Source organism: Dromaius novaehollandiae, chromosome Z (genome assembly GCF_036370855.1).
Source record: "Dromaius novaehollandiae isolate bDroNov1 chromosome Z, bDroNov1.hap1, whole genome shotgun sequence".
NCBI lineage: Eukaryota > Metazoa > Chordata > Aves > Casuariiformes > Dromaiidae > Dromaius > Dromaius novaehollandiae.
Genome location: NC_088132.1, coordinates 54,918,816 through 54,931,001, shown reverse-complemented (window position 1 = coordinate 54,931,001; position 12,186 = coordinate 54,918,816). Strand labels below are relative to the sequence as shown.

At 41.5% G+C, this 12,186-nt stretch overlaps 1 long non-coding RNA gene across 1 annotated transcript; it reads right to left on the bottom strand.

The window, feature by feature from the left end:
• Positions 1 to 50: 50 nt before the first annotated feature.
• LOC135324932 (uncharacterized) lies at positions 51 to 4,489 on the bottom strand. Its single transcript, XR_010386159.1, has 3 exons — positions 4,343 to 4,489; positions 4,204 to 4,252; positions 51 to 97 (listed from the first exon to the last, which is right to left on the bottom strand). It is a non-coding gene; the product is annotated as an uncharacterized LOC135324932 (long non-coding RNA).
• Positions 4,490 to 12,186: the final 7,697 nt, after the last annotated feature.

Genomic DNA, 12,186 nt, shown 5'->3' with positions numbered 1-12,186 from the left:
GAACCACCAAGTGAGGGAGGAACGCCTCCTCTAGCCCAAGGGTTTGAAATGTATCCTTTTATGAACACAGAGGAGTTTCATCTGCCTGCTGTAACATCTGTAAACAAAACACGAAAACATACTCTGTCAGCCTCTGCTTCTGTGCTGAAACAAGCCCTCTGGAAAACAAAACTAGGAAGCATTTGAATATTTCAGCAGACATTGGTGTTATTTCTAGCCCATACTTCCCAATTCAACACCCTGAAAAATTTTTTGTGAAGAAATCTGAGTGATAATGTACTTTGTGCCTATCTTACAGTTGCAGTGTTTTTCCACCCTCATTGTGGCTTCTTATAGCAAGCAGGATTAAATATATATATATATATATATTTTCACATACCGGCCTTGTCCATCTTTATCTGATAAGTGTCTATGCTTAACAAATGCCACAGTCATTTTTTACCTGCTCAAAGGTGCTCTAGATATGAACATCAGTTTTATTCTAAAAAACTGCACAATGGCCTCATTAAAGGAAACAAGATTTTTGTATCTTTCCTTTTATTAGGCGGGAAATTGGACACTGTGATTTGTGGTGAGAAAACATCCTTGTAATTTGGGGAAGCACCCAGAAAGGTGGCAAGTTCCTGCTCCAGACAGATCGGATGAGACCACACCTGGCATCATGTATGCAGTTTCTAGGTCCCTTGAGACAGGAGACAAGGAGAGATGAGCTCAAAGGAAGGAAGCAAAAATGACTGTGAGACTGAAGACCCCTTCATTCCCCTCCTAGGCAGAACCCACTGCTACATTAGTCCTGCCACATCAGATTTGGACATTTCTTCTGTCAGAGCTATTATTGTTCAATTAACCTTGTTGGATCTGCTTCTAGGAAAAACCCTAACAAACATATACCACCATCTAAAGAGCAGGCAGCCAGAGAAGATGATGGCTTGTTTTACTGGACTCTGCATAACACTTTGTTTTGTTGAGTCAGGTTTTCAGCTGATGTGTAATCAATTTTAGATGATGGATGTGTTGCTTTGTCTTATTTATTCTGACTATTTCTGGTCAAATGCTCTTTTAAAATATAGGAGCCTAATTCAAGTACCAGAAAAGCCAATGGGAATTTTTCCAAGGATTTTATTGGACTTTGGGGTTGGCATGAGTAGGTCAGACCACTGTTCTATTTTTCTGCCTCCAGCAGTAGTAGATAACAGATGATTCAGGGATTAGATGAAACCTAGGGTGAACCCAGTGATCTGTGTTGTGTTGTACGTCTGAGGAAAATCTTGCTTGACCTCCCATAGATCAACAGCCTGTGCCCTACAGCAAGAAGAAGAGCCTCTTTTCAGTGTTTACTGGGGAATTCTTTTTCTCTCTGTCTCACTCCCCTCTTTACTTGTTCAGCTTGATTTCTCAGAATATGATCTTCCTCTACTTGCTGTCAGTCAAGAAGATAGACGTTTGCCTTATGCAGAGCAGTTCCCTTAATTAGTCCCAGGAGCATCCTGCTTGTGGTCTTTTTCCCTTTTCTGCATCCTGCCACTCAGATCATGTGTGAGAACTGTCCTGTTGATTTTTGTTCATGCCCTTGCCGTATGGTTCCTACTGGACTTTTCTCTTTGCTGCCCAGCAGTTCTGCTTGAGTATCTCAAAAGACTAGCTCACCCTTTGAGGGACCACCTTAGAGAACAATGAAGAATCTCCTTTCTGTCTCCCTCTTTCTTTCCCCTCCCCCTTTTCTTCCTGGCCTTCTTCTAACTATAAGAGGTTTTAGACTTAAGAAGCCTGAATACTACTTATGCCTGCCCTCCTGTAGATTCTTTCCTTAGGTTTAGCACTTCCCCTATTCATTCCTTGTGGTTGTCAGATGTGATTTCCCATGATCCCGTAAAGAGACATAGCAAAGCAGAAGAGCGATCACAAGCCTCAGGCACATTTCCTCTTCAGGAGAGGGTCAGGTCAAGGCTGGCTGTGATGAATGTTACCAGTCTGATGAAGGCAAGCTATTTAATAAGGGGATGCAGATGCTTAGGGAGAACATAGCTCTTCTAAAATTTCAACTCAATACAATTAAAGATGTGGAAAATCTTTTTCCTTCTCATATCCTGAAAGGCTTGTGGCAGATGACTGGCTCTCACCAGAGAAGAGATTAAAGGAGGCTATTGTATAAGAGAAGAGTCCACAGTAAAGCAATGAAAATTATCCAATGCCTGGGGAGGAGAAACCACATGAGGAGAACTTTAAAAAGACCAGAACTATTTAATATGGAAAGGTGAACAGGAGGAGGAAATATAATAGTGCTACGTATTTTATTGGAGGATATAAAGACAGTCAAACAAGGGATATTTTCGTGAATGAATCCCTTGATCTTAGGACATAGGGTCACTTTGCAGCATATAAGGACAACATTGTTTAGACAAGTCAATTAAATTTATTTGTCATGCATATGTGCATTTTAGGTTGACACTAAGAAGTCTGGATGTGTAAATGAATATGACTGCTCTGCCAGGCCTTGCGTGCAGAAAGTGAGATTCATGTAGCTGGCTCTGGTTTTGCGCGTCCTTGCAGCCTGGTCTGTGCTGTGCACATGTGCAGCACTGGGTTGCAGCCCTCTCCTCACCTCCCCCAGATGTAAACTGGCTTTGTCTGGCATATGGGATCATGGAGCAGGAGAGGGGCTCTGCTGTTCTGCAGACGGAGATGGGCCGTCTGGAAGGGCCCTGTTGCTCCCCTGCCCGGGACTGCACCTCTTCCTCTCATGCAGTGTCTTTAGTCCTCTCACATGCTGGGGGAGAATATGCTTGAGAGGCTGGAGTATATCATCTACCTGCAGGAGGTGGGAGTATACAAGGGGACAGCAGTCCTCAGTGTTGATACTCCATAGCATCTTGGGAGTGTGTGTATGTGCAGGTGAGTATTTCACCTCTTCGAATTCTCTTCTAGGTATAACATAGTGCTTTATGATTTCTTCTGTGCTGGGAGATGTGGGGGTTCCTTGGAACTGTAGACTGCTGTTGAATTTAAAAGCAGCAATGTCAAACAGAAATTTAGTGGTTGAAAGAAGCTGCTTAATTTTCTAAGCCTGTATAGGTGAGGGGTATTGTTCTGTGGTCAGAAAGATCTAAACAGAGGCAGACTGAGTTTGCTGGAAGGTGAGAATTTCCCAGGTAAGTATCTGATGCCGATCTCTTACTTTGTTCTTAATGTTAATAATGTGATGACAGTTGCCAGAGGTAATTCTCCCTATGTATTTTGGTAGCTTTCTCTAGTTTAATGATGAACAAATGCCTTGCCTTACAATGAAAGCTCCATGTGAGGGTGCCACGTGCAGAGGGGCAGAACCATAGGCCCCTACACAGCTGCTGGTCTGCTCTTGTGCAAAGGGGTGAAGGTAAGGTGAGTGGGAGAGGGGAAGGAGGGAGCCCAGACTTCACCCTTCCCCTAGATGTGTCGGCCAGTGCAGCTGTGCAGGGCAGAGAGGAAGCAGTCAGTGCCAAATGGGGGGCTGGCGTGGATTACGTCTACCCTGGCACAAAACAGGAACCAGAGTGTGATTCTCCCTTCCCTAATTGCCTCTGACTTTGGGCCAGATTGTAAAATCTTGGCCATGCCCAGAAAAAGCCAGTGCAGCTACTTCCATGCACAAGTCCCTCAATATATTGAATTGTGCCCCGTGTCTGCATTACTGAATAGGCCTTACCAAGCAGTGAACAAACACTGTCTCTTCCTGGATGGCTACAGCTGCCTAGAGAGGCTTTAAGAGGAACTGGAAAAAAGCCAGGAAGCAAAGACCAGAGTCAGGAAAGTTTGGCATGATCCCTGGTTAGGATCTAAATATTCTGTTCAAAACAGGATTTGTCAGTATTGCCTGGAGAAGCATAAATTCCCATTCCAGCATCTAAGAGCTCTCTCTCTCTTACTCTTCTTTAGGCACTTTAGAGCAGTTTGGTTTTGGGATTCAGGTTAATAGTAGATACTAACCAGGCCATGTTGCAAGGGTGAGTGGCAACCACAGTGAATAACAGCAAAATCATTTGCTTGTGAGAAGGCATAGGGAATGCAGACCTGGTAACTTTATAGCACTGATTGCTGCCTACAGGCCAGATCTGTGAGGTGTAACAGAAAAAAGAAAAGGCTCAAACAGTTGGGCAAGGCAGCATACAGGGGCTCTGAGAGGTTTCCAGTTTACCGACTGCTTAGTTTTGAGGTGCTGTACCTTACCTCTCTGGACCAACAGGACCATGTGAGGGCAGTGCTCAGCTTCTTGCACCTGGGTGAACATGATGAATATTTAAAATTAGCCTCCAGATTATGTACTATTTTGTCCTTTCTTACAGATTGCTGAATTATGTTTACAAACCTGGAGTCCTGTACTTTCTTCCTTATTTTACCTTCTGTACATCCACTTGTACACACGCTACAAAAATGATCAGTCCATTTGAAGGGCCACATCCTCTGACATCTGCAGCTTCAATGAGAACTGAAAATGCTTAGGAATAGCAGAACTCTATTCCTACAGAGGGAAACATGAGAAACTCATTATTTGTTAACAGAATTTGATTCACAAACTGCTCTGAAAACAGTCCCTTATGGGATTCAGTTACCAGCAGTTTTACAACATATCAAAGGAAGCATCTGTAAACCAAGAAAATGACTTACAGCTTATGACACCAGTCTTTAAGTTCCATAGCTGTTAAACAGTTTAGAACTCTTCAGCTCTGAAATATGGAGTCAATCTGGATTACATTGTATAAATTATACAATGCTGCATGTTGGAAGGCGTAGACAGTCAACAGTCTTCCACTGTTACGGAAAGCAGGTGAGATTATAGAAAGACAGAGTCTCAGAAGTGTAAATCCAAATAATATTTCTAAAGAGTGCTTAGAAAGATCCCTGGAGATACTGTTGCATTTTCCATTTTAGAGCAGTTTGAAAATAGCTCCCTTTCTTCATGTCTGTAACTGACATTACTCAATAAGCCCATCTTGCGGTATATACTGGTTTCTGAATATACCCATAAATTGTGGGTCTGATTTCACTCCTACTGAAGCCAGTGGGAGACATGCAGTATATTTAACAGGAGATGGATTACCTCTGGCCTCATTAGTATCATTTTCTTTTACAGCTGTGGACCAGCTTTGCTCTTGCTGTCACAGGGAGGTAAAAATTAAGATGTACTGCATCAGGGTGATCTGCTATACCTTGCATAAATTTTCCTCTCTTGAGTCTTCAGTATATCCTCCTGTGACTTTTGCCAAGACTCCACAGAATATTCAGGAGAAAAGAATACATTAAGGTTTCCCTGACTGACTACCTCACCCTACTGCCCTCGCCACTCTTTCCTCCCATCTTGCAGGGCAAGGCCGATCCCTGAAATTGAGTGGATATCTTCCCTCAGGGAATTTACACAGCCACGTGTAGCCTTTCTGAGCATTAACAAGAATGTCCCCTATGACAATTTTTTTTCTTTGAACTTCAGGATGATTACTGTTTTCGTGGTAGAATGAATTTCCTAAGTGACTTACCTTTTCTAAGAGGGTGTGCTCCCTCTCACACTGTGGATTGACAAGCGCTCTAAAGAGGAAGGCGTGATTAAATCCATGCAGCTCCAATCATGTATGCCACTGGTGGCTGAAGTGTCCTACTTATTAAATCTCATGATTAGGGGAAATTACAAAACCGGTGATATTGTCGAAAGAATGTCTTTCACAGGGGCAGCCAGGAATCCTTGTGTGGGTGCTGTTGGGCACTGTTACATTTGTGCAATATCAACATCAACAGTGGAACACACTGACTTCCATGTGGATAGACAGAAGACAAGTAAATATGAGCCAGAAAAGCAGTGAATAGACCAGGAGAGCTGCGTAGTGCTGCATCAAGTCTAAGACTTTCGTAAAGCAACAGTGTTCACTAGATGTTGTGACTTTAGCATTTCAGCAAAGACATCAGATGAAACATCATAGTCTATGACAATTCTACACACAATTATGGAAAAATAAATATGTAGAGAACCTGTCTTGAAAAGATGAGTATACAGTCCTTTACTGTGTTAAAATTGTCCGCACTACCAGGAAACTCTGAACTTTTGGGAAAGTGCTGGCATTTGCCAAATAACTACTTACCTTTCATTTGGTCCAAAAAGAAACTGGAATGCGAGATAATAAAAGTTAAATGGTTAAAGTATTCTTATTTTGAACTCTTTGAGCAGCTGAGAATTCACATGCCATGTCGAGATCAAAGCAACTAAACTTAAAGAAGTGTATATACTTTTGACAAACTAGAGTTCCTATCGGAAACAGCCTACTCTTAATTAAAACATTGCAGCTGCAGTACTAGAAAAACGGAAACGCTGAAAAGCAATAAAATTTTTCCACTGACTTTGATGGGCTTAGCATCAAGATTCTGCAGAGAAAGACAGTGTGTGTATGCAGGAGTTTAACACAAGGTTGCCAAGAAAATCTCCCTTTGACTGAGTGGTATGAAGAGGGTAAAAGATCAGGGAATTCACTCTGTAGTCTTCTTAATCAAAATGCTTCATGTAACTTAGTCAAAGAGGGAAACTTAGAAATGAATTGCTGTTAGGAGTATTTCCTCTATTTTTCTTTGTTGCTGAATAATGTATTGGGCAATATAAGATAAGGTGCAGAGTGGTCTACTAGTGAGGTTTGAGATGGATTGCCCATCATGAAATCTGTACGATGCATTCCTCTGAGTATTTTATTGAAAACTACTGCCCTTGATTTTTTATGTAGTCTCATTTACATAGACAGATCTAAATCTTGCACCAAAATGGACCTCTTTTCTAAAGTATTCCAGAATGGATTTACTGGTATTTGGTGATGGCCAGATGTGTTCATAATCACTGTTTTAAAAACTGAACAAAATTAGGGCTACAAAGATACAGCCTTGGTCATTACTGGGAAATAAGCACTACCAAAGAGTAAAGGAAGACTGAGTTGTGGAACACTTAAGCAGATGAAATACACAAGCCCATGGGACCAGACAGGATGCAACAAGGGTGTAGAGGTGGCTAGGGGGCATCACTGATAGGCTCTATCATTTCTATAAGGTCTTGGTGTTTAGGGGAGGTTTCTGATGCCTGGAGAAAGGAAGTTGTTGCCACTCATCTTCAAAAAGGGCAAGAAGAATGATTCAGAGAACAGCATGGTGGTTTGTCTCCTTTCAATCCCTGGTAAGATTATGAAGCAAATCCTCTTGGAAGCTATATCCAGGCACAAGAAGGACAAGAAGATGTTTGGGAAAAGCCAGCACATGTTTTTCAAGGAAAAATCGTACCTGATCAACCTAATTGCCTCTTATGATAACTGGCTCTGTGTATGAGGGGAGAGCAGTGGATGTCATTTGCCTTGGCTTAGCAAGGCTTTTGACACCATCTTCTATAGTACCCTTGTAGCAAATTGTAGAGATATGGTTTGGAGGGATGGAGTACAAGGTGAGTGAAAACTTGAATCACTGGGATCAGAATGTAATAGTGATCTCAAGTCTAGCTGGCAGCTGGTTATATATGGTTATGTTAACCAGCTGGTGTCTGGTTAACTCTCAGGGGTTGATACTGAGCCCGTTGTTGTTTAATGTCTTCCCTAATGAGCTAGTTAATGGGAGGAGTGTCCTCTCAGCAAATTTGCAAATGACAACAAATAGGGAGAGAAGTGGTTGAGGAGCTGGAGGGCAGAGCTGCAGTTCTGAGGGAACTCAACAAGCTAAAGAAAAGGGCCAATGCAAACCTCACAAAGTTCAGCAAGGACAAATGCAAAGTCCTGCACTTGACACAGAACAACTCCATGCAACAGTACAAGCTGAACGCTGACTGACTAGGAGGCAGCTTTGCAAAAAAGGAATCTGGGGGTTGTGGTCGACAACAAGTTTTTCGACAACAAGAACACGAATCAGCAATGCACCCTTGTAGTGCTGAAAGCCAATCATATAATGGGCTGCATTAGCAAGTCTGTGGTCAGCAGATGAAGGGAATTGATTATTCCCCTCTACTCAGCACTCATGAGGCTGCATTTGTGTCCAGTTTTGGACACCCCAGTACATGAAAGACAGTGACAATATGAAACAGGTCCAGCACAGAACCACTGAGATGATTAGGATGCTGGAGCACAGGATGTACAGCAGGAGGCTGAGGAACTGGCGTCGTTCATCCTGGAGAGGTGAAGGCTAAGGCGGGGAACCTAATTGCTCTCTTCATCTGCCTAGTCGGTGGTTATAGAGTTTTTTTGGAAATGCACAGTGAAAGGAAGAGAGGTGATGGACACAAGTTGCAGGAAGAGGAATTGCAGCAGGCTATATAAAAGTTTTTTCATAATGAGGGTTGTTAAGCATTGGAACAGGTTGCCCAGAAAGTCTGTGGACTCCCCATCCTTGAGATATTTGAAACTCAACTGAGCAAGGCCCTGAGGAACTTGACCTCACTTTGAAGTAGGCCCTGCTTGGAGCAAGAAGTTGGACTAGATGACCTCCAGAGGACCCTTCCAACCTAAACTGTTCTGTGATTCTACAGAGTGATTTTTTTTTTTTTTTTTTTTTTTTTTTTTTGTAGCTTGGAACTTCTTCAGCTTTACAGATCATTTCTTCCAGTCAAAGTGTTGTTTATACAATGTAGAATCTCAGCATGTAATTACTATAAAGTGTTTTCCATCAACTGTGTTATCCATCAGCCTTATTTTAAGGGCACTTCCCAGTTCAGGGAAAACTCTGATGCTATTTAATTCACCTCTGCTGGAATCAGATCTGGTGCTCAGTAGCAGAATTCGGCAGACTAAGGTTGTGACTGTCTCCTTTTGAGATTATTGTACCAGCATGTCAGCAGCCTGCCTCAGAGGACCAAAGGCATGTTGCTGAATCACAGCTATGTTGGTTTAGTTCTTAAGGCACAGGGGGGGAAAAATGTAACAAGCCTAAAGCATCACTTTGGATTTATCGCAGGGAGAGTTTGCCAGAACCATACCTCAGCTTAGTTACAAAGAGGCTTGTCATCCTAACATTTATAGTAGATATCCATCACAACCAAACATATTAAGGATCATGAGCAGGAAGCCAGAAACGTGAAAATAATGAAAAAAAAATTAAATAGATTGATCTGAAAGACGCTGAACTCCTGACATGTATTTCTCAGATGTGTTGCATAAATAGGGAGACAGCTATTTAGGAAAGAAGAAATGTTTCATTCATGGTGCCACTGATTTCATTTCCAATTACAATAACTCTTCCTCCCCACACCTCAAAGAACTCCATGGAGTGTAAGTTATTGCTTGTCATAGTGTTCTTAAACAAGAGAACAATTGAAATAGAGGCTCTGTAAGTCCAGCCTGGGTATTACTATAAAGAACTTAAATCATTTTTGCCAGGAGTGTATAGAACAAAAAATTCAGGTGGTTTGAAAGACATACTACATTTGGCTCTATGGGTTTTTGTGGTTTTGAGCAGCCATAATCTATGGATAGATAGGATTCCAGAAGATGAGTTTTTATCAGAGGGATAAAGTCAAAGTGTAGTGCCTACCCTTTTATCAAGGGTTCTAGTGTGTCCATGTGGCGCAGTGCGGTGCAAGCGTGGATTTTAGCATGGGCCCTAGAGGGAGGGTAGCTCCATCAGTGCAGTGCTGTACTTTGGCTAATTCATTTGTCTTTCAGCAGGGCCAGCGCTCCACACCAGAACAGAGATCCATGCAGCGTGCTCCATCGTGCAGAACAGGCATATGGGGGCAGGGGGCTGAGCTTCTTGAAGTAAGTCTTAGTTATACACAGGTTTTGTGTATATGGGTTTAAATCTTTTCATGAGGGGTCTGATTTCTTTTTAATGAAACTATTCAAACCACGAAACCTCTGCCATGAGTATTGCTGTTATCAGAGCCTTGCTTTGGGATAGCTTTCCCCCACCCTGTTGATGGCAGAGATAGTGGTATAAAGCATGTTTATACTATGTATGGTCTTTTTGCCTTGAGGAGCCAGTTGGTATTCCTGGCTTTACAAAACAGCTTCTGTGAGGAGGAGTTAAGCAAGCTGGGGTTCTCTAAGGCTGCCCCAGTCATCTACAAAGGGATATCTCAAAATTGTTTCTCAAAACGTACTGAAACAACTGCAGGCAGTTTCCTGGCTTATACTTAGTGAGTTCTTTTTTTCCTGTTGATTCTCTGCTCCCAGAAATTCATCTTCTTTTCAAGCAAGACTCACAACATCTTCATTTGCCATTAGTTCGCTTTCTGCCTCCCTCTTAATTACAAATCAATTAACACTTTCTTAAGGTGTGGTTTCCTGAGGCAGCCAGAGGCAAATTAATAGTTTATTGCTCCTTAAAGGGGACAGTCTGATTCCCCTTCTCACCTCTAACTCACCCTTTACTTCAACTGACTTTGGTGCTTACTGATCTCAGGGTAAACTTAGAGAGCAGAAGACTAACCCACAGATTTTCTGGTTACATCATGTAGTTTTCCTTCATCTAGATTAACTATTGTTAGGTCTCCTGTATATAACGTGTTTGCATGGGCTTAGTAAAACCAAAGAAATTACATTTCTGCAGTCCTTTGAATGAATGCTGTTTTGCATTGAAAACACATTTAATTTTTAGTTACTTGAATTTGTACCTAACTAATTTAACCTTGCTCCAAATAAATCTGCTATAAATAAGAATATCCAGTGGTTGGGGAGCAACAGGTTTGGTTTAAATGTGACAGCAGGGAGGTGAATGGACTTAGCTGCAGATGTAGTGATGTCAGTTCAAACCTGCTCAAGGCCATTTCCAGTTAATCTAACTTCCTCTATGCCACTAGCTGCAGAAACTTATATATTGTTTTGCTATGGGAACATGATAGGCCAACTAGATGCAGGTAGATTTTTGACCTTTGAGACAGCCTGTGTGTGTGGACCTGGTCACATAAACAGGTGGCATAGACCTTTTTTTTTTTTTTTTTTTTTTTTTTTTTTTACCAACTCCAAGGTGTAAGAAGCAGAAAGTTCTTAGATTAGAGAAAACTCCCAACAGCTGCTGAAAATAATACACAATCTGGTCATTTTAAACTACAAATGCTCACATAATGCACATTACTATTTGCAAGAGTACATACAAAAGGCATTTATCAGAAATAATGAGGGCTGCAAGCTTATTTCCGTAGGATATTGATAGATGGGAAGCAGATGCTCTTTTCTACATGACAGGACTTCCCTTTTATCCCACGCAGTGCTGTCTGATCAAGCTTCACTGCAAGGACGTGTAGCACCTGGATTTAGGCGATTTTTAATTAGAAACTGTAGGACATGCAACTTTAGTAAATTCAGGAACTTGTTTAAAATATGTTCCAGCTATTGCATGATTAAACCCCTATGATTATAAGATTGTCCTTTGCTTCTATTTTTGCAAATGTAATTATTATTAGAGTGCCAGCAGGATGTGTGAGGTGCTTAAAACAAACACCAGGAATACCATTCCCCACTCTTACTCCCTGTTTTCGCAAAAAAACAGTGAGATCCTCTCTCAGAATTTTCATGTTACTCTCTTCTTTTAGAAACAGGCTTCCTTTTGATGAATACAGATTTTTCAAATGATGCATGCTGAAAAGCTAAGTCAGTGGTTCCTATACTATAGCTGGTTGGCTGGTTATTTATTGTTGGACTTTAAATCATCTATTGGAAATCCATAGATAGCTGGTTAGTCATATGCTACTCACTTCCAACTCTTATACAGAGGCTTGCTCTTCATTGTAGAGAATTTAGAGGAGTGGAAGAAGCTGTTAGTGAAAAGAAGAAAACAATATTATCTTGTATGTTATGATCTACAAAAACATACAATTACTGGGGAAAAATCATTTTAGTTTTCTGAAACTAAAGGGGAAGGAGAGGCAGAGATGTTCATGCAAAGGAAGACAGTGGGGATACAAAAAGGGAGTAGTCTATAGTCAGCATTGTCAGCTTTGTTTAGAAAAGAAAAAAGAAGAAACTTAATAGAAGTTTATTGCTATGAATTCCTAAGCATAACTATAAATTATTGTTGAAGCTGTTCAAGGACAGCCGTATGAAGATATCTTTGCCATTAGGGCCAGCTCTAGAAATAGACAAATAAACAATTGCCCTCAGCAACAGACTGCTAGCTTAGGAGAGGGTAGCAAAATGGTTATAACTCTAATGTCTTCTTTCCCCGTGCTAGAGCCCCAGAAGACCTCAGGGGCTGCTGAAAGAGGGGTCAGAG